This window comes from Marmota flaviventris, chromosome 4, assembly GCF_047511675.1.
Source record: "Marmota flaviventris isolate mMarFla1 chromosome 4, mMarFla1.hap1, whole genome shotgun sequence".
NCBI lineage: Eukaryota > Metazoa > Chordata > Mammalia > Rodentia > Sciuridae > Marmota > Marmota flaviventris.
In genome coordinates, this window is record NC_092501.1 from 6899541 (window position 1) to 6926169 (window position 26629).

The 26629-nt window shown below is 52.6% G+C and overlaps 1 protein-coding gene across 3 annotated transcripts in view; it reads left to right on the forward strand.

The window, feature by feature from the left end:
- Nucleotides 1-1802: 1802 nt before the first annotated feature.
- Ctbp2 (C-terminal binding protein 2) overlaps nt 1803-26629 on the forward strand; it is a 133448-nt gene continuing 108621 nt past the window's right edge. For 2 of the 3 annotated variants that reach the window (XM_027930258.2, XM_071610826.1), the window contains exon 1: nt 1803-2059. The gene's annotated coding sequence lies outside the window, so the exon portion shown is untranslated. Of the gene's footprint in view, nt 2060-2439; nt 2524-26629 lie in introns of those variants that run through there. The other variant, XM_071610825.1, reaches the window with a different exon arrangement.

The following is a 26629-nucleotide window of genomic DNA, read 5'->3' on the forward strand; positions in this document are numbered from 1 at the left end:
CTCCGAGGTTCCGTGACCTCTTTGCACCCCGTCCCCGCCCCCCGCCTTGGCTGTAAGTTTCTTTGGTGGCATAGGTTGAGGGTCCTCAGGTTCAGAGGAAGCCAAACCACGCGCTTCGTTTCACTCGGTCCAAGGAATGGCCGTCCCCGACTTCAAAGGCCAGACCTCAGACTCCTCCCCGCGCCTTTCCTGCTCAACGTCTCAATCCAGCTCCTAACATCTCAATACGGGTTTTAAACAAATCAAGTCAAGGGCTCTGTGCAGCCCCCACAGGGGTTCTTGGACGACGCGCTGAGAACTCAGGGGATCATATCAGAGTTTGGGGGGCCCTGGGGCGCAGGAAAAAGAGCCTCCCCATTCCGCACCGCTGGCTCCCTTCCGGAGACGGAGCTCGGATGTTGCAGGTCACGGGCATGGAATCCAGTCCAGGTGCTGTCTGGCCGAGAGCGGCCGCTGGGCCCAGATCCGTATTTGGTGTCCAGATTCCAACAGCAGGACGTCAGGACGGCGTGGGCTTGGGGTAGCGAAAGAGCGCCGCGCAAGCCCAGGACCCCGACCCCTGGACCCTGGGCAGCAGCGCGCATCGGTCCCTTGAGGCCTCGGGATCCCATTCAAGGCAAGGCTTTAAAAATAGCTCCGGCGAGATCCAGGCAACAGGAAGGAACATTTTTTTTTTTAATGTGTAAAAATGTTTTGCTTCTTGTGGAGAACACACCGTTGCAAGTTCCAGCACATGGGGCCCTATCCCCGCGCACCCACAGCCTTCGCCGTCTCTCTGGCACGGCCTCCGGAATCTGGATTTGGGGAGCGCAAGTGCCCCCTGTGGCCGGCCCTCGTCTGACCCCGCGGGCCTGAGAAGGCAGAAACCGCCGGCGCGGGGCCCAGGAGGAAGTTGGAATCGCCGGGCGGGGACAGGGGCAGGTCCGCTCCGGGGGCCTGGAGGGGGCCCTACACGTCCGGGCCATCCCGGAGATCTGCTCCGAGGCCCTCCCGGACTCGCGTCCTCCCACGTGGCCGACAGCCTGGGGCCCCACGTGGAACGGGAGGAGAAGGAAGGAGGGAGAGGGGAGCCCGGACTCCAGGCCGCAGTCCCTGGACCCCCGCCCCTGCTCCTGCGGCCCCGAGCCTCCCTAGAACCTTGCGGGGGTGGGGGTCAGGCCCGGGAGTGCCCGCCGCGCCAGTGTGCACTTTCGCGCAGCCACTAATCCCCCGAGAGAGCCGATTTGTAGTGAGGAGTATCTGTAGGGGGCGAGACCGGCCCATGTGGGGTTGTGTCATTGGTTTGCAAAGAGAGACCCCGCCTTTGCCCAAAAAAAAAAAAAAAAAAAGCGAGGAGTGAGCGAGCGGCGACCCTCACCTCGCCTCCCGCCTCGCTCTTGCGCAGCCAGCAGGCTTCGGGAGACGCGGTCGGAGCCGCTTCTTTCCCTTTCCTTTTCTCTCGGCTTTCCTCCTCCTTTCCCGGAGGAGAAAACAAATAAAGAAGAGCAAATAGCCGGGAGGCGCTCTGCATCCAGGACGTTCCCTCCCCCGATCCAAGTTGGAATCAGCATCCTCTTGGGGGTGAGCGCGGCGCGGGGCGGGCGCCGGCCGGGGACCCCCAGTGCAGCCCCCGCCCGGCGGGCGGGCTGGCGGGAGGACGCGCGGCCCGGACTAGGGGTGGGGGTGATCGGGAGCCGGGTGGGCGGAGGAAGGGGGTGGGGTGGGTGGGGAAGTAGGAAGAGGCTTGGCTGCGAGGGGAGGAGGAGGAAGGGAAGGGAGGGGTAGGGCGGGAGGGTAGGGCGGGAGGGGGAGGGGCGGGGAGCTGGAGAGATTAAGTTTTTGTGTGTGTGTCCCTGTGTGCGTGTGTCATTTTAAGGTGGCTCGGGAGCGGCCCAGAGGAGCCGGAGGCGGCCCGAGGAGCGAGGGACGGAGCCGGGAGCCATGCCGCGCTGAGGGGGGGCAGCACAGCCACCGCCACCGCCACCGCCGCCGGGTGGGGTGGGAGGGGCGGGAGCGCCGCCGCCGCCGCCGCCTCCCGGGTGGGCGCCCTTCGCGGTGGACGCCGGCGGCCCTGGACGAGGTAAGGAGGACCGGGGGAGGGGGGAGGGCTGGGGCCGCCGCCGCCCCCGCCTCACCTGCGGCCGCGGGCTGGGGGCGCCGTGCCCGCGCCTCACTGCGCCACTCCTGGAAGAAGAGGAGGAGGAGGAGGGCGAAGGACACCGAGCCGGCTTCCGAGGACATCTTTGGTCCGCGACCCCGGCCCGGTGTTTCTCCTCGGCGCCCGGGGGTGGATGCCGGCCCGGGGTCCCCGCCTGTCGTCCCCCCGCCACCGATTGCGCCCGCTGGTCGCGTTTGCGCCAGGATTTTTGTTGTGATGAGAGTTGATGAATGCGAAGTAGGCGGTCACCTTCCTTCCCATCAGGATTGGAAAAAAAAAAAAAAAAGGAAAGAAAAACCCGGAGCGCAGCGGCGTCCGGAGGGCAGCGGCGGCGGCGTCTCGGCGACGGTTTCCTAGGCACCCCCGGCTCCTGCCCCCCGAGCCCGGTGGGTGCGCGTGCGGGGGCCGCTGGCGACCCGGGCGGAGCGCGCGGCGCGCCGCGGGGACAATACGGCCGGATCCCTGGGGACCAGGAGTCCGAGCACGCCGGGGTGCGGCGGGCCTTGCGCCTGCGAGGCGAGTGGGGGGGCAGAGGTGGGGGTCTGCGGGGAAGTCGGGGCGCGCGCGACTCAGGCCCCTGGGGGCGCGGCCCCTGCCTGCCCGGGATCCCGCGCGGCGCCTAGAGAGCGCAAGTGAAAGACCGGGAAGGAGACGAAGTGGAACCCTTTTGTTTTGCCAGCCCGGCATTGTTGGCTCCTTCGGGCAGCCGGGCCACATCTGCCGCCGCCGCCGCCGCAGCAGCAGCAGCCGCCGCCACTGCCGCGCGGGGCTCGGCCCGCCAAAGTCGCGGCGGGGCGCGGGGCCTGGGCGGGCCGGGCGGGGGCCGGGCGGGCTGGGCATTTCCTCTGCCCGGCCGCGCTCCCGCGGGCACCACTTCCTTCTCGCCACCCGCCGCCGGGAGCCCGGCCCGCCCGCCTCCCTCACCTCCCCCGCCCGGGCCGCACTTTTCGGGTGGGGCGAATCAAAAAGAAAAAGTTTCGCAGGAGGGGCTGGCTGGGGCGCGCCCTGGGCGGCGGGGACTCAGCGCCGCGCAGGGACAACCGGGCCGCGGCGGTCGCCTCCTTTTCCTCGTCCTCCGCGGTGCCGGACGGCCCCGCGCGGCCAAGGGGAAGCGCCTTTCTTTCTCTTCCCGGCTCTCTCCCCAGTGCCCGGGGCGAGTTGGGCAGTGGAGCGCCGGAACCGAGGCGCGCCCAGGCCTTTCTCCTACGGGAGGCCCAGCGGCGTGGCGGGTCGCCTGCAGCCCACGCTGCGCCCTGGGGCTGGGAGGCCGCGGGCCCAAGAGCTCAGCGCGGTCACCGCGGGCCGCGCCGAGACACTCGCGCGCGCACACTCCCTCCAGTGGCTTGCTTTCCGCCGGCGACGATGGTCGCGGACCCGGAGAGCGTGCGCGCGCGAATGTTTGTGGTTATCCCTCCCACCCCCGTACTTTTCCGGAGGCGGCCCAAACAGCAGTTGGCTCCTGGGGACCCCACGTTTAGGATTCTATAAGGGAGAAGAGGAATTTTTTTTTTTTTTTCGTAGAAATTTCCGCTTGCCTGCGCGCTCGTGGTGGAGGCTGCTGGCAGTGGCCTACGTCGCCACGCCGGGCTCCCTTTCCCTACGCTGGGTAAACAGATCTTTATATTTCCCCATTTTTTCTTTAAAGATTGGAGATCGGGTTAAGTTCTTAGAGAGTCAGATGCGAGTGGCTTGAAGGGTAGACAAGAGAATTCTATAAATATGCATTGGGAATTTAAAATGCTAAATGCCTTATTTGCAATTCTGTTGGATATTCTAGAGACTGGTATATTTTTATCTGATATGGATAATTTTGAGGGGACGTTATATTTGAGGGAACGTTATATTTGAGGGAAGTTTACAAAGTGATTTCTTTCTGCCTTCTAAACTTTGACGAAATACATCCACTATCGAACCACTCTCAAAGAAAATATTCTTTCTCTACTGGGGTTCAAGGACAGTTTTAAAAGTACCCAGTATTTGGCCCCTAAGATTGGTTTGCTGCCTGCGGTTCTCAAAAGTAAAACTAGTTTTCATCCACTTCGGAGAATTCTACTGTTTTGAAATCTTAATAAATAAAGTATTTTACATTTCGAAGTAATGGGACTTTAAAGGATCTTGTGTTTATAATCACTTGATTTCAAAGAGTACTTCTTACAGCAATTACAAAGTAATATTTAAAATGCTAATTCAACATTTTCAGTCAGTAGCTTTAATATTGAAACAAGGTTTCTTTTTATTTTTCTAAGTAGCAGGGACTGTATCTTAAAGTTGAAACACTGAATATCCTTTTGTCTGGCTCTGACACTCTCCTGGAAAAACCCCCAGTGCCCTTTTTATTGCCCCCCAAAGAAAAGTTAATGAGATGCTAGGTTTGAAGCAAGAAGGAGGCCCTCCCTCCTGCAAAATATGCTTACAGTTGCCATCGAAGTTGGAAGTTCGCCGTGAATGCACTTGCCTTTAATGAAACCAGTTTAATCGTTCACACTTGATCAAGTATAACATGACCAAACAAAGGAAATAAGCCAGCATATTTCTGTAGAGCACTGAAGGGTTTAGTATAAGTGTTGATGTTGGGTCACCCCTCCCCCACCCTGCCCCAGAGGGTCGAAGGCAAAGGGATTTATGGTGTTGATTGGTTTTCTGTGCCCCAGGGGTAGGGAACCCCAGTTCTGTCCCTATGGAAAGCAGTGATTAGAGGGAATTAGGGTTTGGCGCTTGTTTTGAACCTGACAAGGTGCTTTTTGGTTTCTTTTCCTGCTTGGGAAGATACTTAACTTGGGATATGTTCCACCCTCCCCCCTTTAATGGTACCTTAATAAGGCAGAGGGGAAGGTGGTGTGCTCTGCAGACTGAGCTTGGCCTCCTGAGTTATTTACGATTTCATTTGGGATCTTTGAAACTAACCCTTGAATGGGTGCTCTCTTGGGGGATGGGCAGAGTAACTTAGCTGTGATTGGGGGGAAAAAAAAAAACCTCTTTGTCTAGGCAGGAGTTGCAGTTTATGTGCAATATTTAGTCATTGTCTTATGAAGAAATGTTAGCAAAGTATGTCTTCTTTAAAGTTAAGAAAGTAAAAAGTTTGGCTACTTAAAAACAAACACTAACTGCCATTGTAAAAACACACCACTGGTGACATATTTTGGCCTTTTAAGACTCAGGCACACCTGTTCCTGTCCCACTGAGTTGAGTTTGCTTTCCCTGGCATTGTTAATCTGGCCCCACACACAAGATGAAACAGTAGAACTTGCTAGCTGAATAATTATTAACTAGTTCATCAGTTGCCTTTTCAGGGAATAATCAATAACTTCACTCTTGACTTTAAAAACTCCAAACAGAAATGTTATTCCTAAGGCTGGAAAGTGTTTTAAAGAGATATTAAGTAAAACAAATAGCAACAACAAACAAAACTGCAAAGCCAACCTACAACTTTTCCGGTCTTGAAGCTGGTGAGTGGACTGGGTATCCACTGAAGGAGAAGTGGACTGGATTTAAGAATGAGAACAGCGTGGGGAACTGTTAACATACTAGGAGAAAGGGAGCTCAGGGTGGTTCATGTTATTTGAAATTCTTGAGATTCACTTATTATAGAGGAAAAGGACAGCTCTCAGGGAGGGGTCCTGCTGAGATTCAGCACAGGAATGCCATTTGCCAACTGATCACCAACATCATGAATCATTTTTGAAGGCAAAGTTATACCCTTTGCACCTAATGCTTTCCCTAAATGGAAAAATTTTAAAGAGTTTACAGCAGCAATAGAACGGTGGCCCCAGTTGTCATTTTTTACCACTGTCATTTCAATATAGAGAGGCTGTCATCATAATGTATGAGAGTGCAACCTGGGTCCCTCTGTTAATAGTCTTTCCATCAGTGAAAAGCAGCAGCCAAGTGTCCCAGGTCCCTGATACCAGCCACAAATAGGTATTCATGCAGCACATGGTTGGAAAGGGAAATTTATCCACTGGGCAGGGCACAACTCAGGTAATATTTCTAAGTCTGAGTGATCATTCCATTACAGAGTGTGGAACACAATTTTGTAGTAATTAAAAAATGGGAGCACAGTTTCATCCTTTACAAAGAAGTCCTTGTCCTTAACAGAAGTGACCCTATTTGGTGAAATGTCAGGGTATCTTATTCCCCAAGAATCTTCCCTGAGAATTGCTAACTCAGGAATGCTTGTGAAGATGCGGCCTAGTGAAAAGTTTTGGTAGGCACTTCAGTGCTGGATGATGAACTCTCCCAGGCTGCTGCCTGGGCAGGTATCAGGTTTCCCCTTTACAGCTGGTAAGCCTATCCTAATTTTCGGGGCTGCAAATTAAAGTTACAGCACCCCTGGAAAAAAAAAAAAAGGTGAAATGCAAGGCTTCTCCCTATGCCTGTCTTTTGAAGTTAATTTTTATTCAAGTCTGGGTTTGATAGACTGTGTATCAAAGACTTCTGAAAGGATCTCCTTATCTCCAGGTTTGGAAAATTATATTTCATAATTGCTCAAAACTTCAGAAACACTTTTAAGGTATTCAGTGGTTCTTTTGATCGTGATTTAATGGAAAGCATCCAAAAGCCATCAATGTGATTCTAAAGATATTCACAAATTAATGTTTCGGCATAATCCAGAGTTTGCTTTTAGCTGTCAGTATTAATGTTTAAGGCCTAAATTATGGCTGCACTTGGGCATTCAGAACTTTGCCTGTGAAAAGAAGGGCTTTGCACATTGTGTAAAAAAGGGGGATTCACAAATGAATACAGAATGTACAATGGAGAGCTAGCCGGGCCATTGTTTGTGTGGAATGTTGACAATGAGAGCCAAGGGGCAGTTGTGCCTCCATTCTCACTGATGGAGAACAGAACCCCGGGAGCTGCAGGCAGGGTGGGAACCAGCCTGGCATTCATCTGCTTTGGCCGGGCATGGAAATTTGGACTGTCTCCTTTCCAGAGTTTTTCTTAGAAGGTGGTCTTTCTGGACTGCTAAGGAATGTGTGCTTCCTCTTTTCAGTAATCTGGTTTGTTGCTGTTGCTTGTTTGGCTTTTTGTTTGTTTGCTTTTTGAGGAAAGATTCCAAAAGCAAATAGTACTGTTCTTCCAGGAAAGTGGGGAAAATCAAACTTTTTTCCCCTAGAAATTTGAGTGACAAAGTAATATTCAGCACCCAAAACTGAGGCATCTCATGTCCCAGGAAGAAGGTGTGTTTATTTTTATTTTTTCTCACTTTGAAGTAGTGCTGTTTGCAGTGTCAGGGAAAGTGTCCTGGACACGTCCTGCCTGCTGCCCTTTCTAAAACTCCTTTATCTCTCTTCTCCACTCAAAGCCCTCTCACTTCCACCCGGAGAACCTAGGGCCAGCAGGAGCCAACCAAGGGTCCCACCCAGATGATATGCATGCCTACCACCTTCTCTTCACCCCCCACCCTAAGCGAGATTGGCCTAGATAACTGAACATTCTTGAGACCATCACCTCTTCTGCTGTTCAGCCACATACATTAGCTTAGAACTGTGGGGGCCAGTGGCAGTTTCTCATGTACCTACCCTAGCCCATGCACCTCATTATCTAACAGTCCTTTAGTGAATGTTTTAGAAATGGTCTGCTTTAGTTGTTTACCTAATAGATGATTGCCTAAAATGGGCTCAATAGCCACAAAAATTGTGTTAAAAACAGTTGAGTTCTTATTACTGGGGCAAGTGGTGATTTTGGTTTTATGGGGAATTGTGACTTGTGTCCTATGTAATATTACCCAAAGGTCATTTGGTGTTTAGAGGATGTTAACCCTGAATAGCTGCTGTTTCCTGAGCTGGTGGTCAGGCTTGCTTTGGGATCTGTTGGCCTCTGAGTCCAGAAAAGTCCTGGGGGTTGGGGAGGGCATTGCTTTTCAACCATTGTGGTTCTAAAAAATCCTTCCCATTGTAAGTAAAATGCAGAAAGAAAGCCATGTTTCTTTAAGTCATTCATTTCTACTCCATTCAAAATCAGCCCTCTAATAGCAGAAATGTGCTCCTTGCATTAAGACCAATCCTTAATTATGATATAAGAACTGTTGCCCCACTTAAAGGCCCTCCAGTGGGAAATGGTGACCCTCTGTGTCTCCTCCCAAAGTGCTTGGGAGAACCATTGGAAAGACTGTGGACATAGATGGGCACGGGGGTCTTTCCCCAGTGCCAGGCACCTAATTGCAGCTGTGCTGCCAACCATGCCTGAAATCTGGCCTCCTGCAGTCTGTCCCAGCCCAGGACAAACAAAAACTTCATTATTGGAGGCACGGAATCCCAGGAAGTTTCTCTGGAAGGAACCCAGGAAGTTTTCTCTGGAAGGAACCATAGACCTAAATCAGAGGTCAACTTCTCTGCTTAATGGGATATTTTTTCCCCATTATGGCAGTTTTAAAGTCTCACCTCAGTGTTGAGGCTAGCCAGGAGTTGTTGGAAGGGGCCTGAATCAAACCAGGAAGTGACAGTATTGTACCTGCTCCAGATGTGTGTGTGTTGGGGGAGGTGAGGAGGGGGATGGGAGGGGAGAAGCTTGAGGCTGCTGAGCTGCCAGAATTCTTTGTTGGAGGGGGTGAGGTGTGCACCTTTTAAAGGAACTCTTAGCTGTGGCTGTATTCTCTTGCTGACTGGTGGTCTCAGTGTGATCTGAGGGGAAGTGCGAACTGCTTATCCTCTTATTCAGGCCCAAGTGGGCCAGAGGAAGAGTGGGACAGTGCCCACTCATTCATTTGGGTTCTGGATGTCCTATACTGTTGCGGTAAGCTCCCGCAGAAGTAAGGCCAAAGCAACCATCAGGCAGGGTCTGAGAAAGCTCTGAAAACCACCTTCCGGGAACAGTTGAGGGTGCGATTCAAACTGGAGTAGATCCCTGGCCTCTGCGGAGCAACAATTCCCCTGGCTTAGCCACGTGGCCTGGCTTTGCTCTGAGGAACAGTACTGGTGACACAAGGGAGGCCTAGCCGGTGGAGCTGCCAGGCCAGACAGGCTGCGTGGGCTCCTCCCAGAACTGGCAAAGCTTGGCTGACCGCTGGGGTTCTGTGTGGACCAAGGCTTTCCAAACAAGGGAGACCCGGATGGAGGCCCAAGCTTGGGGACACCTACCTGCCTAGGAGGACAGGCCACATTTTCTTCTCAGTGCGGGTGACAAATAACATTAAAAGTTCCCCTCTGCCTTCTCTAGATGTTGAGAGGTCTTCAAGTGAGGCTCAAACGCCCAGGGCACGTGGGTGAATTGGAGTCCCCTACCTATGTTCCTTCGTGGCTCAGCGGCTTTCAGGTTATAGGGGAGAGGTCATTTCGGGAGAGCGATGGGTAGTGTATTTTACTGGACAGATAGATATCAATATGCACATAGGTGCCCACAAGTAAAAATCTGGGAAGGGTTTTGATCTTAAAAACATTTCACGGCCATTAATCCTCCTGCGAGCTGGGTAAATAAAGTAATCCGTGTTTTTAATGCGAGGAAGAAATACTGAAAGAGGCTGGTTTCCGTCTTGTTTCAGTGGCGCCCAGTTTGGAGGGCCTGGGACCGCGGGAACCCCTGGGTCCCGCCCAGACTGACTCCGGGGCGACGCTGCGTGTCCCACGCGACCTTCCGAAGTGGGGGCGCCGAGGGCGGAGGGCCTCGGTGAAGGCCACCGCACAGCTGGCCGCGCCGCACTTGGAGGGGGCGGGGTCTGGCCGAGGTTCCCGGGCTGCGCCTCCGCCGCGCTCCCCGGACCTGCCGGGAGCTCGGGCCTCCAGCGAGCACGGCCTCCTGCGTCGGGGCATCCTGGGGCCGGGGTTCCGCGACACCGGGCCGCAGGTGGGACGTCTCAGGGGCCCGCGCACCTGGCGGCTCAGCCAGCCCTTCCGGGCCCGAGCACCTGGAGGCCCCGCCCCCGCAGGCCCGGTACCTGGCGGGCGCGCCCCGCCCCCTCCGCGGGCGGCGGTACCTGACACCCCCGGAAACGCCCCTCCGCTGCGGTCGCCTTTTCACGTGTAAATCGAAATCGCTTCCCGCCGCGGGGAAGTCATTGAGAGGGGGTGGAAATGGTCCCTGCCCCTGCGCTCATTTCCTCCTGCCTCCCGCAGGCCTTTGTGCAGGGCTGGGATCCCGGGCGGTGGGGGTCGGGCTCGACGCCGCCCCACACCAGCGGGGGCCCCTGGGCGGGGATTGGCGCCGCGGGACGTTCTAGTGGCCCGGGTACCCAGGACTGAGCCTCACCAGAGCCAGGTACCTGGCAGGACCCTGCTCGGGCCATCCCCGCTCCAGTGATGGTGGCCTCCGATGCCCCAGACCTGTAGTCTTGGTGTCCCTGGCGCCTCTAGTGGACTTTTGCGGAGGTTCATTGATTGACTGAGCGATCGCGACCAATTGCAAGCAAACGGTAAACAGCGGCATCTTTAAGACCCGGCGGATTTGTATCCCGTGGTTTGGGCAGTGTCTGGAGTCGCAGTTCTCGATTCTGAGTATTTTACTTGTACTACAAAATAGCGCCGTGGTGCGGGAAACTGCGCCTGCTGCTGTAGCAGGTTTATTTGCAGGAAGCTGTACTGTTACTCTGCATGTGTCACTCGGGCAGCTCTTCAATACTTGGAGACTCGGGACTCTTGCGACTCGAGGTTGCCCAAGCACTAAGTGGTGAGGCCTGCACAATGCAGGCCTTTTCATTTAGCCAGCATCTCCTTGGAGGAATTTCTGTTTGCCTTTCTATCCTTTGCAGACTTTATTTGGTGGCCCAGGTTAGGTTCCCTGCCGGCATTTAAATACGTTCACCAACTTTTGCTGAAGTAACATTGTTGCGGGCAGCCATTGGGCGCTTACTTGGTATCAGTGCTTAGCTTGCTACGTAATTGGTGTGTACTGTGGAGTTTGAGGTTCACAAGAGTGACGCCAGACATCGGGAGGCACTTTCAGGTGACTGTCCAGGACCCACCCCACTAAAAGTGGCTGAGCTGGGATTTGAACAGGGTTGTTGGAAGAGGGTGGGAGAGAGTTGGCAGGATTCCCTGGTGGGAGAACTGTGGGTTCTGGAGCCTTCTTCTGGGCTCTTTGCCCCCTCTCACCCACTGGATCCAAGTAGAGGGAGAGGTGAGGAGGGTTGGGCTGGGTTGAGCCACCTAGCAGGCATGTTTTCGCAGGATTGAAATTCTCATCTCAGAAGCAAATATCTTTCTCCTGATTTTTTTTTTTTTTCTCCCCAGAGCACATGGAGCTATAAGTTCAGCTAGTTTTCTGATTAGGTCTGTTTGTTAGAATATCACGGTCTAATGCCACGGAGGGCTTTCTAGATTGTTTCCAGGCCAGTTTTAGATTCACTGTACTTTGGGGATGAACGTTCAGAACACCAAGGCTTGTGAACGGGACCCTCCGCCGGGCATGGTAGGCAGAGTCTTCACTGGCTTTGTGGGGAGAATTCTCTGGATTCTCACTGTCCGGCCAGTCAAGACTCCCAGCCTCAGCCATATTCTCACTTATGTTCTTTTGACTTCAGGCGGTAGAAGTGATAGTCACTACTTAGCTGATGAAGAGACTGAGGGTCAAGAGGTTAGGTAAGTAAGGGAGCCAGAAGTGAGCTAGTTACAGCCCTGACTGGCTCTGGTCTTTCCTGTCTTTGATTGAGGCTTCTTTTTGCTTTTTAACTGAGACTTGGGGTGTTTGGGGGTGACTGATTAGACGTCTTACAGTCTTTCTCCCTTGCCCTCCATCTGGTTGTGTCTAAGGTAATACTCCACCTCCCGGCCCCAACACACACACACACACACACACACACACACACACACCACCTGGGATTATGTAGATAGTATGGGTCACCTGGATTTAGTGGTCGAGTATCCTGGTATCCTTTTCTGTAGATCAGACTCCGATTTCTGTGTTTGAGGTTTGGGCTGGTGTGATGTCTTCTCAAAGTGAGCTCTGCCTTTGGGGTGTGCCCCTCTCCAAAGGAAGGGGCTAGAATGGGATATCCCCCGCCTCCACTCTGGCTGCTTCTCACTTTCAACTGGATTCATTGTGCACATGTTAAAATAAGATCTGGTTTCTGCATTCATGGGGGAATGTAGGGGAAGAACCCGGGAAGCTGGGTAGGATTTCTCCCGTTGGGATATTCTGTCTGCACCACTCCTATCAAAACCAGTGAGAAACTTGTCTGAGGGGGCCGCTTCCTTCTGGTTGCTGCCCTGAGTTTGTGTCCCGGGAGCCTTAGAGAGGAATTTGAATGAATTCTTTGGAACAAAAGGGACAGGCTTTTTTTCAAACAGGCTATCTGATCTGAAGGGCACAGCACAAAATTGGGTGTGTCCTGAGATCCAGAGCCGAGCCTGGCCAGAAAGTCTGGAGCAGGCAGGTGGTGCTGGAGCTCTTGACCTTGGCTTCCCCTAGAGGCGAGGTCCTCCTGCCGTGGAGATTTTCCTGAAAAACAGGCTTTCCTTTAATTATAAGACTATCTTCCTGCTTCACAGCCCTCCTTCCTTTCAGGAACACGTGTGGGCTTGTGACTCTGCCGTCTAGCTGGGGCCTGGGCCCCAGGGAGGCTGGGGGACAGAGTGAGGCCCTCCCTGTTTCAGGTCAACAGAGGGAATCGCGGGGAGGTGTCTCTTGACAAATTAGTCATGTTAGCCCCGGTGTCCTGGCCTGGCTCCAGCTTGGGTAATGATTATATTCTATTTTAAGTCCCCCTGCAGTTTTCAAACAGGTCTCCATTCCGCTTCACTCCACATGGAAAGGGTGGTGTGTGGGTGGGCTGCTGCGGGGCCAGGATCAGCTCTGGGCTGGCTTCATCCCCTCAGACTCAAGACACAAGGGTGGGGCTGCTCCTCGGGCTGTTGTGCCTGAGGTGGACCCGGCCCAGTGGCTGGTCTTGTAGGCAGTTGAGGTCAGAATGCTCAGATGGCACTTGTGAGTTTTCTCAGCCTTTGCAGGCCCACCACTGTGCGCAGCTTCCTAAAGGAGCCAGGGTGTGGGCGGTCTCAGAACTGTGCTTAGGTGGGTCTGGGGTATGGGAGGTATGTCTTGTTTCAGAAAAGCCATGAGCTTGGTATCACCAATTTCCTCCATCAAAACACAGGACGGGAGCAGGGGATTTACCCAGCACAGGGGCCATGACTTTCTGGGCACTTTGTACTCTCCCTCCTGGGGACAGCACTGGGGACAGCAGGGAGGCTCCCTGGGTCTGGGTGGGTAGCTCAGGGTGAGGAGTGAGCTGGGTGGTCACTGGTGGCAGGCGGGCTGGCTGTGCCCTGTCTGGAGGGGCAGACCTGCAGTTCAGGGTATTTTTATCCTTTGCAATGAAGGATAGATGGATGACTCTTATGGGGCCTGGTGAGCTGTTTTTTTGTTGATGTTGTTTGTTTTTTGGAGGGGGTCACAATGAAAAGTATTTGGAGGTAGGCAATCTGGGTAAAGAGTAAACAACAACAAAAACCTGGAATGTGCAGGGCACCTGGGTAGGGAAGGGCGCAGTGGGTGGGGAGACTACAGATAGGCTACAGATTTACCTATAGTCTACAGGGAGATGTACAGGGAGACTACAGTGATAGACTACAGATCACTCAGGAGGTTGTTTTTAGTCTATGGAATGTCACTTTGTATTAGTGTACTCCAAGAAATGCCCAGTAAAATATTTACTTTTCTATTTAGATCTATTTTCCCTTCCCAGAGAAGGAATAAACAAGTTGTCTTGCCTGTTGGACGGCCAGGATGGGGGTGTGGGTCTGCCCCGGCTGCCCTGAGAAGGACAGCTCGGGTTTTAGTTCTCTACCCCTGAGGCTCAGCACCCACTTTAGAGCAAGCGAGCCAGGGTGCAGGTGGGAATGTGGCCACATTTGCAGAGGCACCAGTGACTCTGCCTGCCCCTTCCCTTCGTGGATTTGTCTCCGTAATTCCTCCAGGTCCCCAGGCGGTAGGAGGGTCTGCACCCTGGTCAGGGCAGTCGATCGCTTTCTGGACTCTTGTTAGGTTTGTCTTCCTGGCACGGGGTGGGTGTTGTGTGCTTTGGTAACTGGCCCAGGTCCAGCTGGGTGGCAGATTTGCTGTGGGTATTTGAGCCCTTTCCTGACCCTGGCCCTGACAATGGGGTGGTAATCCATCATCTCCTCCCAGGGTACCCATTCACTCACAGATGCTGACCGAGCCACCCACAAAGGGCCACAAACAGGATGGATCTGCTCCGTGCCTCGCTAAGAGGCACTGGGGATTGAATCCAGGGCCCTCTAGCACCAAGCTGCATCCCTAGCCCTTCTTATTATTTTTAAATTTTGAGACAGAGCCTCAATGAGTTGCCTCAAACAGGCAATTCTCCTTCCTGGATCAACCTCCCGGGTAGCTGGGATTCCAAGCGGGAGCTACCAACGGGAGATGCTCTCTCCCCTGGGTGGTGTTGCTGTGCTAAGCAGCATGGTGGGCTCCAAGTATGAGTAGTAAGTGTGGGTGAGTGTGAATTGGTGAGAGAGGGCATGTGTAGACAGATGTCTGTTGGACCGATACCGTCACAGGGGGCTGGTCATTGCATGGACCAGTAGTTTCTTGGGTTCAATTTATAGTTTCAAGATTGGGAAAGCAAGAGAGTCCTTGAAAATGCCCTTGGGAGGCAACAGTTACTGGAAGCCAGGGCATCCCAGCAGGCCATGCGTTGGGGCCAGAAGGCCGCCACGTTTTCCCAGCTGTGAATCATGGAAGTGTACAGTGCATAAGAAGCTGATTTACCTGAGAGGTGTTCACATTAGCTAATTGTTACAATCATTGGGGTGGTGACAGTGGTAGGAATAAGGGCAGCCCAGTCCTTGTGGTGGTGTTCATGGACTTGAATGACACTTCCCTTTCACCTCTGCCCTGTGAGAGCTGCACTTGACATTCCAGTTCTACCTCCATCTAGAACCTCGGGTTCAGAAATCTTTAACACACAGTTAAAATTAGGGTCCTCAGGAGCTTGGGGAAGGCCCTTGGGAGGGAGCGGAAGGGTTCCAGCCCATCCCCTGCCCAGCCCTTTCCAGCCCCAGAATTTGGTGGTAACAGGCCGGCTGCGGGCTTGGTGGTTTTCACAGGAGAGACCACACAGTCCCCAGGGAGGACCTGTGCCTGGGTGTTTTGAGAGAGGCCCTCATGCAGAGGGATCCCTGGGGCACTCTAGCCAGGAGTCTGTCTCCTAACATCTGCATTTTAGCAAACTCCCCCAGGCTGCTCTTAACGCAGCTCTTAGGATGGCCTAGACTGCCTCTAAAGACTCCCCAACAGCCCACATCCTGGGCCTCCTGAAGGAACACTTGGCATACAAAATGTTTGAAAGGAAATTTTATAGAACTTGAATAACCACCCCCAAATAAATGCATAGATTTGAAAATTGAAATGCATGTTTCTGCCCTACTCCTAATTTGGTGTAGGAGGGATCCCCGCCTCCATAAACCTCACCACACTTTCCCAGAGGACTTTTGCTGTCTGTCTGACACTTGGGGAGCGGGTCCACATGCAGATGCACATGACATTTAACTGTGTCTCCTGACCAGTGAGCGTGTTTATTGAGATGAGGCAGAGTGGAACAGCACAGCACACCAGCTAGAAAAGAAATGGTTTTTACAAATTGTATTTTTGTAAAATCTGAACCACTTAGTGAAGTGTAACACTATGAAAATTTCTCAAGTCAGAGATAGGCACACGGAGTTCAGGGCAGATAAAATCGACCTTTGGGGGCTCAGCTGAGGCTCCTACCTGTGCCAATTGCATTTTTTTAATTGTGATGCCAGTGCTCTGAGACGTTTGGGGATGACACTCTGGAACATTTCCTGGCAAAGGCTTTTCATCTTCTTTGGAGAATTTTTAATTGGGCTTCGTGAGGCCAACAGGTTACCTCTCTTTTTGTTTGCAGAAGTTCTTTGTCATACATTAACACCACTACTATGGGACAGTAATGCACTGTGGTTATTTCCCACCTGAGGAATTGGCAGAGCCGGGTGGATGGCCTCTGGTTCAGGAAGGGGGGAGCAAGATCCAGATGGTCGCTTCTCCACCTGTGCCAGGCCAGCCACAGGCAGCCGTGTTCAGACCCCCTGATTCTAGAGAGGAGTGTGGATTTGAAGGCCAGAAGCAGGACAGGAGGAAAACCATCCAGCTTAAGAGCTAGCACCTTCCATGGGAGCCCAGAGTGAAGGGGTGAACTTGATAGGTATCCGCAGGTGTCTTCAGAAAAGGGGGGGGCGTAAGGGGCCTCCATTTATCCCTTATACGAGGTTTGTAACTGAGGTCTTAGGCAGAAGGGACTAACTCTTGGTTTGGGTAACTGCTTCCTGGGGGAAGTTTGAGGTATCACCGTGGGAGCATATAACAGCCCTGGCCTGAACTCTGGTTACCTGGCTAAGTAGCCCGGACTAGGTGTCCTGGCTACCTATGAAAAGGCAAGGGGTTTGTCAGATTGAATATGAGAAATAGTAGGCTTGGGGGCCCAAACATCTTCTTTTGGGGCTCCTTTTGGACTTTGGTGGCTAACCAAGCAATGACTTTAAGATTTATGGTGTTTATGAAAAGTAGCATACCTATCTGTTTCCATATAGACATCTTAATAGAGATTAAGTACAAAATAAAGCAGAATGCCTGAACGGAGATATTCCCATAAGCAATATCGGAGTGTTAGGCAGTGTAATTATGTTTTGTACACTTCCCAATTAAGCAGTTATGCATTAGTAGGAAAACTACCTTTAAGAGATTTAGAAAAGCTTTATAATTTAGTAAATCAAACAAATAGTTGTGCAGTATTAGGCATTGGGTTTATACATGTTATATGATAAGGTAACTCAATTTGGATTGATTGCTGGAAACTTATGCAGTGACATTGTGTTGGAATTTGCTGCTTCTGAAAATTGCGCGTAAGGAAGATCTGCTTTGAATAGAATGGAGTTCCTACTGGGTGCTGACTTGGAATGGGGCCCCTGCTGTAGCCAGAGGTGGTGGCCAGCCCAGGGCTGTAGGGAGGAACAGTGAGTTCACTCTGAATTCACAGCAGTCATGGGGGAGTATATTGGGTAGGAAAGTGCCTGGGGTGGGTCATTCCCAGGCCTGGGGTAAGGGCGGAGACCCACTGGAAGAGCTGAGGAGGTCCCTGGTGCTCCTCTGAAGTGTGGTGTGTAAGCACACAGCCTCAGGACATGCACTTGTTCTACCAGGTTGTCCAATGACTAGCTGGGAGCCCTGGGCAAATGACTCCCAGGGCATGGAGAAGGTTAAATGAGTTTTGCTAGGGCTTGTGATCCCAAATGTGGGTCGTTATTATCTCTTTGTGAAGTCAAGAGTGGGGAGTAGGCTGCTGGCAGAGCATCCGATGGCCTCTGACTTAGCTGCAAACTCAGAAGTTGACTTATCTGCAAACTCAGAAGTTTCTATCTCCAGAAGTGACATTTAACATTTAAATTAGGACCACGCCCTGGAAGAGCTGGAGGCACAGTTGGAAGCATCTAGAATCCCAAGGGTGGGCAGCTGCTGCCCTCAGCTGCAGCATTCACTGGGGTGGAAGAAGGTATGAGGTCCTGGAGACCATGAGGGTGAGGGTAGGGGTGTCCTGAGTAGGCTGCCTCACCTAGTCCTGAAGATGTTTGCCTCTGGTGCCACGGTTGGATGGCCTGAATCATCCAGGCACAGAATTCTAGAATATTCAAGCTGGAGGTCTTTGCAGATTTTATTGGTGTTTGGCAAGGTCCTTGGTATCCTTATTGGATACAGGCTATAACAGCTTCTAGGGGAACTGCTATGTGCCAGGCACTGTCCTGGGCCTTTTAAACTACCTCTCATCTGACAAATGATGACCCTGAGAGCCAGAGAGGTGTGATAGGAGGCCTGCTCCAGGGTACAGGATAAGTGATCGGGTGGCCCCAACTCATCTTGATGAGGCTCAAGCTTCTGTCTCATTCTGGGATCCCTGGGCATGATCCCCCTGTGTCCTGCCAAGAGTAAGGCTGAAAGCTATGTTGTCACTGTCACTTTGGCCTTCCCCACATAGGATATCTACAGGGGGCACAGGGTGGCAGTGAACCTCTCTAGTAGAAGGAACCGCCAGGGTCTTGTCCTGGCTCTGCCCTTAACTTGCCGGGTGCCCTGGGGTGAACTTGGATGCTGAGTTCAGTTTCCCTATCCACATGTGTCCTGGGGTTCTCAGCTCAGGGCATCCCCTGGCCTCTGCATCTTCAGGCAAGGACAGGATCAGGGGAGCTGGACTGCCCCTTCCATGACTGCTTGCCCAGACTTCCCCAGAAGGGACAAGGTAGGATTCTGGAGGGGCTGAGGTTGCCGGAGAGAGAACGGCAGCCACACACAGGTGGACCTTGTCCTGCCAGGGCTATTCCTGGAGAGACTTAGAGGGGACAGGATGAACCTGTGCCCTCCTTGCTTGGTAAGAGAGGCTGTTGGGTTTAGAGTTAGACTGCAGGGGGATGGTGAGGGTAAATGTGATGGAACTCTAAGCTGAGAGCAGTTAAGGAAAGGTTCTTAGAGGGAATTCATTTCCTGGGCACTGTGGCCAGAGGTAAAAAGGGTTTTCCCTGACGAAATTAAAGTGTAACTGACTTGCAGGCGAGGCAAACTGTGTGCCTCCACCAGAAAGAACCCTTGCCACTGATGTTGGGCTGAGGGTTCCGGGAAGCTGGTGAGGAGGGTGAAGGGCCAAGCCCTCCTTTTAGCTGGAAAAAGGCCTTGAGGCTGCGGGACTCCACAGCTTACTGAATAGGAAAAGGGAAAGTCATTTACTTTTATTATTTGTTTTTTTTATTGAGGGATACTAGCTTTTAAAAAATTTTATGTAGATATAATTTATGTACAGTAAAACTCAATCTCACCCTGTGATTCTGCAAGGGTTTTGTTTGTTTTTTCTTTTTTGAGGTACTGGAGATTGAACCCAGGACCTCACACATGCCAGGCAAGTGCTCTCCCCCTACCCAAGGTCCACACCTGTGTGTGGCTGCCATCCTCATAATTGTGCAGACTGGCCTTGAACTTGCGATCCTCCTCTCTAGGCCTCCTGAGCAGCTGGGATTACCAGGTGGCCACAGTTCTGTCAGTTTTGAAAGATTGAGGTACCACCACTTGGCTGCATAGCAAACTCTTCATCCAGGAATATTCCTGGGTACCTAGGTGCCTCCCTTCAACTCAGCCCTGCCCATCGCTGCCAAATCATTCCTTTTGGATAATAGAGAAGCCAGCCTAGGAATTTGACAAAGGTCAGTGGGTGTTGGTGTGAGAGGCCAGGGATTTCTGGGATATCTATAATGTCTAAGGATTGCGCCTGTCTGCAAGGATGTTTTGGTCAGAGCAGATGCATTTGCCTAAGTGACCTCCCAGGCAGTGTCATCCCAGGGATGCCTGAGACTGAAGGACCTTGGCTTATGCTAGCTAGCTAGGTCAGGTCATAAAGCAATCATTTCAGAATCTTGTCTGTTTTGTTAAACCACCTGAGTCCCCAAAAGGACAGTTCTGGACCCACACTTGAAGGCCTAGGTGCATCTAAGGCCATTGTCTCAGGTTCCCTGGGGACATGCACACACAGGCTTGCTGTCTGTCCATGCTGTGTCCCGCCAGCCCCTCTTGGAAGGGCCTGGGAACAGGTGCCTGTTCCGTCTGCCACAGCCACTGTCTCCAGGTCCAGAGGGACTGCAAGTGACTGCTAGGTCACTGGCCGCTTCCTCCTTTCTCTGTGGGGGATGTGGCTTTGGAGAGAGCCAGGCTGCATACTGACTGTGCTGGTGCCACTGCTGGCTGTGCGTGTTCCCAAGACCCCTAAGCAGCTTCTACTTTGCAAAGGTAGAGGTCTGCGGAAAGCCCAAGGAACTAGAGAACTTCCTGGCTGAGAAGGTAGGCTGCCCGGAGGCCAGTGTGGCGCTGGAGCACCTGGGCGAGCATCCCCCGAGGCCAGTCCTGGGTCCCACTCCTGCGGCTGTTGCTTCCTCCGTGTGGAATAGGAAGGTCAGGCTTTGCAGAAAGAGGTGTTTATGAGGTGCCATGCTCCTAGCCCAGGTGCCCTTAGGAACGGGGCACAGAGGAAGTGCTTGGCCAGGTGCCCTGCTGCACTCTGGGATGTGAGCAGCAGTTAACTCGCTTCCTTTGCAGTTTTCAATGTTCTCTTATTTCTGTTTGTTGGGGGGAAACTTTAAGAAATGTCTTGGGAGTATTTTAAATGGTTAACTAGGGATGGCTGCAGTTATTTAAGCTCTTGGCTGCTGCCAGAAGTGCCCTTTCATGGCTCAGGCTTGGTCCCCCCATCATTCAGATGGAGTCAGGGGCAGGTGAGCCTGTTCATCTTTTGGTCGGCCACCTCGAAGTGATCACGCTGCTTCCTGTCTGTGTGCACTTGCTGCCTGAGAAAACGCTTTGATGTCTGTGACTTCAGACTGAATGTGACCTTGACTCCTGGTCTGAGATTGATGTTTGTGCATCCTTGGCTTGGGGTGTTTATCTGTGAGCTGCCATGCAGTGACGGTGGAGACATGGTCGCATTGGTTATAGCATTTGATGTTGGTGGGGTCAGGGGAGGCTTGCTGTGGGTGTAAGGAGACCTTGGAGTCTTGGGTTCATAGCTGAAAGTGGGTCCTGTCCTGAAGGCTCTAGGGACCATGGCAAGAGCTCTTGTCGGAAACGGTCTGCCGGAACCTGGGTAGAAGTTGTGCAGAGTGTGGCCACCTCTAGTCTGCTTCCTGGCCACTGTCACACCAGGGGCCCCTCATGGCAGTTCCCCCCTGGATCCTTGGTCAGCTAAAACATTTGCCCAAATGTTGGAATTTATTATGGGGAAAGCGGAAAGCTGGGCTTTATTTGAACATCCGAGAAAGGCAAGAGCGGCTATGGAGGACAGGGCTGTGTTCACCTTGACGTGGCATCGCAGGTGCATGTGTGTGTCCACACCCACTGAGTTGTCTGCGTTAACTGTATGAAGCTTTTACATATCCACTGTTTAAAAAAAGCACAAGGGAGAAGGTGCTGTGCGGTTGTGAAGGGCATCCATAGGCTTGTTCCGTATGTGTCCCCAACAGTCAGTCAGCCACACAGGGGCCTTCTTGCATGGTCAGCAGCTCCGAACCACATGCCTTTGAGCATAGCAGGGCCTGGGGTGTTCTGGGCATGGGATGCTGTCCCAGTTTCCTCTTTGGGCTCCACTCCTGTCTCCCACTTTGGGTAGGGAAGGCTTCCTTGGATGGATCTGAAATTCCATCTGACTGTTGGAGGGAAGGGAGTTCACAGTGTCCCGTGCTTGATTTTCTGTGCTCAGGCTCAGCTGGCCCCAGCTGAAAGCTCCCAGGGCCCTGCAAAGGAGGGGAGAAAAGGACAGTACTCTTTGTGTGGGTGACTGAAGCACTGAAAGGAGCCTTCCCAAAAGGTCCTCTGCCTTCACACTGAGACTACTAGATGTATGTGACTATTAGACACACGTTAAGGAATAATAATAATAGCTATAGTTTATTGATTGCCAGGAATGTGCCCAGCAGAGAAGATGGAAATGTATTTTGTGGCTCCTTAATAGGACAGGCCCTGGATCTCTTCTGAAATGCTTGGGACCAGAACTGTTTTGGATTTGCGGCCCCCCCCCCCCCCCCCGCCAGGTTTTGGAGTATTAGCAAATATGTAATAAGCTATCTGGGGGATGGGACAGACATCCAAACAGAATTCATTTATGTTTTGTTTTAAACATTCAAGTTGTAGATAGACTTAATACCTTTGTTTATTTGGTTTTATGAGGCTTCGGAGATGGAAGCCAGTGCCTCACATGTATTAGTCTAGAGCTCTACCCCTGAGCCACAACCCTAGCCCCTCATTGGTTTTATGTACACTTTATACACATATTAAAAATAATGGCACATTATTTTTAATATATAGCGCATGAAAGTGCCCTGGTGTGGAATTTTCTCCTTGTGTTATATCAGCGCTCAAAATGTCAGATTTTGGAGCACTGTGGGTTCTGGAGAGAAGGGCGACTTGTAGGAGTCGGAGGCTGCAGAACAGCTGGCTCCCGGAGGCCCGGGGACCTGGGCAGCAGCGGGAACTCTTCAGTGGCTTTTTTTGCTTGTATGGGAACCTCCATGGGACTTAAATCAAAAGCTGGTCTCTGCACAGTGAACCAGTTGAGTGAAGAGACGGATGTGAACTAGTATGTTTGGATTGCTTAAGCCGCGCTTCTTACACCCAGGAATCAAGGTCACGGGGTGAAGTTACAGGGCTCTGGGAACTGACGGGGAACTCAGAAGTCAGGCCCTGGCAGAAAACACACGTTTGTTCTACATTTGGGTTTGCTGGTCTTGACTTTTTTTTTTCTTTTAAACCTTTGGCTTGGAAACTCTCCCTTTGGTTATGGTAATTATATTTTCCTGATATGTAAATTGATTACTGCTGCCCTTTCCAGTCTTGCACGTTTGATTATCCACAAGCCTCCTTCTGCCTCTTGTTTAAACTTATTTTTAGCACAGTCCTTGAAACCTCAGTGTGAAACTGTCCATCCAGACTGCGGAAGGGCAGTCTCATCAGCCCCACCAAGCCCTGTGGTGTGGCAGGGCAGGACCGGCTGCTGGAGGTCTGGGTTTGCTGGGGACAGTCTTGAAGCATGACAGTTCATCTGCTTGGGGAGAAGTGACTAGACCAGAACTTCCTGGATCCAGAGGCTCCCCACATTGGGACCTGCCTAGCCTAGGAGGCCGGAGGCCTGAGGACCTCTCACCGCCCTGCCCTGGACTTTCTTTCCTAAGGTGTTTTCTTTTTTTTTTTTTTTTTTTTTTTTTTTTTTTTTAAATATTTATTTTTTAGTATTTGGCGGACACAACATCTTCGTTTGTATGTGGTGCTGAGGATCGAACCCGGGCCGCACACATGACAGGCGAGCGCGCCACCGCTTGAGCCACATCCCCAGCCCCACCTAAGGTGTTTTCACCCAGAGCTTTGCAGAGAAGGTTTGCTTCAGAGGGGATTTGTGCTATGCTTGTTACTAGAATAGCCCAGTCTCTCTATTTTTGAAGCCAGCCAAAAACTCACTCAGGTTTCATAAATGACTGAGAGTCGTGTGGCCGGTTTTGGGGGGGCTTCATCTGCATATCATCTTCACTGAGACCACGTGAGTCTGCAGCCCCATGGACTCCGGATGTTTTCTGAGTTCTACCTCCATAAGAATAAAAACGTTTTGGTGCTTGATTTGATTTGTTTGCTAGAAGATTAGTACAAACGCAGGAAGGAACAAGAATGTGCAGTGGGGGGGGGGGGTTGCTCAAGGCTGGCAGGAGGTTATTTACGAATTTTTGCTGACAGTCCTTGTTTAAAGGAATTCCCTGTGAGATTTATGAAGCCCTTCCAATTTATTGTCTTTCCAAGTAAGGTAAGCAAATAAATAAGTTATTCTATTTCATTATAAACACAGCCAATGTAAGATTCAAAATAAGAGGAAACAGGCTCCATTTTTCCACCAAGCGTGTTTCAGGAATTTGGAAAGCATCGTGGAAAGGTTGTTTTGTTTTTGGCCCAAGAACACTGTGCATTTAAAAGATAAAGTCTGACCCTTGATGTTGTATGTGCCGCTCACCATCCTTGACCTGGGGGGGGGGGGGTGGGAAGGCTGATCTGGCAGGAAAGGAGGCCCCAGGCCGAGGCTGAGACTCCTGCGGGGTTTGGTCACTGTCTCTGTGGGCCCATGTTACACCTCTATGTAGAAATACCCCACTCCTCCTACAGCTGTCTATCACCTTGATTTCCTCACCACTTTTCTTTTTGAAATCTCTCTTCTTCTGGTGCTTGTGGGTGCTCCCAGTATCTTGGTGAATTGTGATTTCGTGGCAGGTATGTGAAGACCCCAATGGGAAATTTTAGACTTTTGAAGTAGAAGAATAAGCAGAAACAGGAGACCTTGCAACAAATAAACATCTCCATTCCTGGCAGTGACATCAGTGCTGGAGACATGGAGAGTAGTGCCTGCCTGTAATCCCAGCTGAGGCAGGAGGATTGGAGGTTCAAGGCCCGTCTGGGCAATTTAGTGAGAGCTGTGTTACAGAGCAAAAAGACCTGGGGATGTGTGTAGGTAGCTCAGTTGTAGGGAGCCTGGGTTCACTCCCAGTTAGAGCACGGGGACACTCCTATCTGCTGCTCCCCACCCTCTGCCTGCCCAGGGCCTGTTTGAATATCCTGGCTCTTTCAAGGCCATGGGCAGCACCATCAGGAAAATATCCTGTTGCTGTTTTGGGAGAATGTGTCTAGTGTTTTTGCCCCTACATGTCCCTGGACTCTCAAAGCCATTGGGGGGCGGGGGAGGGGATTAGGAGTCAGTGTTCTGGACGGCGTTTTGTAAAAGACTGCCAGGTTCAAGTTCATCAGGCCCTGGCATGTAGTAGGTGCACAGTGAGGATTAAGTGAATTGCAATCTCTGCAGGAGTTTGTTTTAGAAGCAAATCAGACCCAAGTAGGGAAGCTCAGGAGGTGCCAGGCACAGAGTTCCTGCAAGCACTCGCTTGGTGGGCTGCTCTCTTTCCTTGCTCACTTCCTCTGCAGTGTCTCTGTCCTCTATCAGGCACACTCAAGCGGTGGGCCTTCTTTGACTCAGGGCCAGTGAGTCCCCCAGGGGACGGTAGGACAGCGGGGCACTTGCTGTGCTGGGCACTGAGGGGGTGGCCTGACTCAGTTCTGACTCAAAGGAGCTGGCCATCCACCAGAGCACATACTAGGTAAGCAAATAAAGGGGGCAAGCCCGGCAGTAGGAGAGTGTAGGAGTTAGGGGTTCCCCACCCACACGCCTTGACGCCAGGGGGCACCTCTTCCAGAAGATGGGCTGTGAGCTGTGGGGCTACGAGCCTGAGGAGGCCAACTTGGGCCCCCCTCCCACTGGTCTTCTTGTCTTCCTGCCCGGTTCCCCACCTGCATCCCTCTACCCCATTATCCTCATCCCTTTCTGGCCCTGGGAATCACCTGAGGAGCTTTGCAAAAAGATCCAATCCCAGACCCACCCTCACAGGTTCAATCGCTGGACTAGGGGCCTGCTGCCTTCAATGGTTCAAAAGCTCCAGGTGGTTCTAATGGAAGCCCTGGTGGGGAGCCCCGGCCTAGCTGACACCCCTCAGGTGAGGCCACACTCCTTTCCTGTCCAGGGCTGGAAGGCACAGGCCCAGAGAATCTGGGAAAGCCTAACTTCCCTGCCTGGTAAGAGGGCACGGGCTGCCCTGGGATGCCCAGCTGCTCAGTTACCTTGACAGACAGGTACCCCTGCCCTACAGGGCCAGGAAGCCCTGGTTGGACTTGGAAGTGGATTGTGGCCTGGCTTTCCATCAACAGGTGAGAGTCATGGCTTTAAAAAAGAAAGCAAGAAAACGTGGAATTCGTTTCACGGATGAGGTAGCTGTTGCGGCCCGTGCCTGGCAGGGCCCTTGCCCCCACCGAATAAAGGGCAGCTGCCGCCTCTTCCCCCTGTGGAAGAAACCTGGAGCAGCGTAATCTACCTGCCTCGGCCGTCCATGCGGAGCTAGCAGGCCAGAGCCGCCGTTGCCTAGGAAACCCATCCGGAGGGCTGGACTCGGGCAGAGACCTCTCAGGGCACCATGCCTGCTTGGAGGGTGAACCCCAGAAATGCGTGAGGTGATACATTTTTCATAGGAAAAGAATCCAGATTTTCAGGGTATCTCAAAGGAGACCAGGACCTCACTTTGGGGAGCCCCTGTGTAGGGATCCTTGGCCTTCAAAGAATGGGGTGGGGTGAGGGGAGGTGCCCCCTGGCTAGCAGGGAGTGAGGTGCAGGTGGCGGGTAGGAGTTCCCAGGACTCTCCTTATGCAGGGCGTTGGGCTTTGGAGGGCATGGGTGGGGGTGCTGGGATTTGGTTTCTCCCCAAGCGTCCTCCTAGACGGGAGGATGCAAACCTGAGCACAGTGATACCTGGCCTAAGGAAAGCTGCTTTCTAGCTGGGCAGAGTTGGTGGGGAGCCTCAGGTCCATTGCCTGTGACACTGTCTTGCTGCTGCTTCTGACGGGAAGGGGTTTAAGAATTGTAAAATCCTAAGTGGTCAGCTGCTGGGGTGCACGGTGGACTTAATTTTCCAGAAAGGAATGAGGAGGAAAGGCTGGCGGGGGTGGGGTGGTCAGCTCCACCCCAGTCCTCTTGGAGGTGGCTTCTGGGGCTGGAGCTCTGTGGCTCCGATTGGTTGGCCTCCAGCTCTAGGTACAGGGCTACCACAGGGTGCCAGGAGAGCAGATGCCAGTGTTGCAGCCTCTGTGGTCTGGTGGTCCAGCCTGGCAGGATTTCTCTCTCAGAGGGTCTCCAGCAGGTGATGGGACCAGGATTGTGGCCCCCTCCTGGGATTGCCTGGATCAGCCCCAGCTCAGAGCTAGAACAGTGCCTTCACTTCACCATTTCCCCAGGGTGTGGGGGGGGACACAAGAGGGAGTAGAGGGTCCTGCGTTCCCACCGGGGGTCCTTACTGAAGCTTCCACCAGTTTTCCTCTGCTTTGGCCACACTGGCCTCTGCTGGTGCACACGGGCTGGCCTGGGTCTGTGAGCTCTGGCACGAGCCAGCCTTGGGCTCCCCACCTGTGAGTCGGAGTGATAACAGTTAA